Raw genomic sequence first — 1,864 nt, forward strand, 5'->3', positions numbered from 1 at the left:
CCCTCTATTTCCCAGAGATTATTCTCTTCCCCCACTCAGTAGGACTGTAGCATCCATGCTTTAGTGTGATCTTCTTTCTTCCTGAGTTTCACATTGTCTGTGAGTATTCTGAGCTTCTTTTTGGCTAATATCCACTTATCAGTGAGTACATGCCATGTGTGGTTTTTTTGTGATTGGGTTACCTCAATCAGGATGACATTTTCAAGTTCCACACATTTGCCTGCAAATTTCATGAAATCACTGTGTTTAATAGCTAAGTAGAACACCATTGTGTAGATGTACCACATTTTCTGTATCCATTCCTCTGTTGAGGGACATCTGGGTTCTTTCCAGGTCCCGGCTATTATGAATAAGGCTGCTATGAATATAGTGGAGCATGTGTCTTTGTTGCGTGATGGAGCATCTTTTGGGTACATGTCCAGGAGTGGTACAACTGGGTCCTCGGGTAATTCTTTTTCCAGTTTTCTGAGGAACCTCCAGACTGATTTCCAGAGTGGTTGTACCAGCTTACAATCCCACCAGCAATTGGGGAGTTTCCCTTTCTCCACATCCTCACCAGCATCTGCTGTCACCTTAGTTTTTTTTTCAGTTCTTATTTAGTTTTTATTCATAATCGTAAACTTAACTTTGCAATCCTGCTAGACTTGAAGGGGAATGAGGAAAATATGGAACCCAAAGAAGTTCAGTGAGAGCAGAGATTACAGGGTATTGCGAGCAGATGGGGTGGGGGTGCTCCCCCGAGTTACAGAAGAAAGTTGATGGGTAAAATGCCTGCAAGTCAAAGAAATTAGGGTTGTCCACAGTCAGAAATGGTGATCTTCTTACTGGTCTTGCCATTCCTGGACCCAAAACGCTCCATGGCTTCCACAATGTCCATGCCTTCTTTCACCTTCCCGAAGACCACATGCTTGCCCCAGCCACTCAGTCTTGGCAGTGCAGATAAAAAACTGGGAACCATTTGTGTTTGGTCCAGCATTTGCCATGGACAAGATGCTAGGACCTGTATGTTTCAGGATGAAGTTCTCATCCTCAAATTTCTCTCTGTAGATGGACTTGCCACCAGTGCCATTATGGCGTGTGAAGTCACCACCCTGATACATGAATCCTGGAATAATTCTGTGAAAGGAGGAGCCCTTATAGCCAAATCCTTTCTCTCCAGTGCTCAGAGCATGAAAGTTTTCTGCTGTCTTTGGAACTTTGTCTGCAAACAGCTTGAAGGAGACACAGGCCAAGAGCTCGCCATTGGCTGTGATGTTGAAGAACACGGTGGAGTTGACCATGTCTGCAGCAAGCAGCGAAAAGAGACAGCGGCGTGAGCAGCTCTCTGCTCCCAGACCCGGTGAGAGAGAGACCCAACCGCCTGGTCAGGTGGGCACTCCTGAGGCTGCAGAGCAGAAGAGACCACCAACACTGCTCACCCCTGCCCACATCCCTGGCCCAAGAGGAAACTGTATAAGGCCTCTGGGCTCCCGTGGGGGAGGGCCCAGGAGCGGCAGGACCCCTGCCAGAGACACCGCCGGACCCTGAAGGAAACAGACCGGATAAACAGTTCTCTGCACCCAAATCCCGTGGGAGGGAGAGCTAAACCTTCAGAGAGGCAGACAAGCCTGGGAAACCAGAAGAGACTGCTCCCTGCACACACATCTCGGACGCCAGAGGAAAAAGCCAAAGACCATCTGGAACCCTGGTGCACTGAAGCTCCCGGAAGGGGCTGCACAGGTCTTCCTGGTTGCTGCCGCTGCAGAGAGCCCCTGGACAGCACCCCACGAGCAAACCTGAGCCTCGGGACCACAGGTAAGACCAAATTTTCTGCTGCAAGAAAGCTGCCTGGTGAACTCAAGACACAGGCCCACAGGAACAGCTG

The 1,864-nt window shown here is 49.3% G+C and overlaps 1 pseudogene; it reads right to left on the minus strand.

The window, feature by feature from the left end:
* Positions 1–577: 577 nt before the first annotated feature.
* Positions 578–1,289, minus strand: Ppia-ps13 (peptidylprolyl isomerase A, pseudogene 13; annotated as a pseudogene).
* Positions 1,290–1,864: the final 575 nt, after the last annotated feature.

Source organism: Rattus norvegicus, chromosome 16 (assembly GCF_036323735.1).
Source record: "Rattus norvegicus strain BN/NHsdMcwi chromosome 16, GRCr8, whole genome shotgun sequence".
In the NCBI taxonomy this organism is placed as follows: Eukaryota; Metazoa; Chordata; class Mammalia; order Rodentia; family Muridae; genus Rattus; species Rattus norvegicus.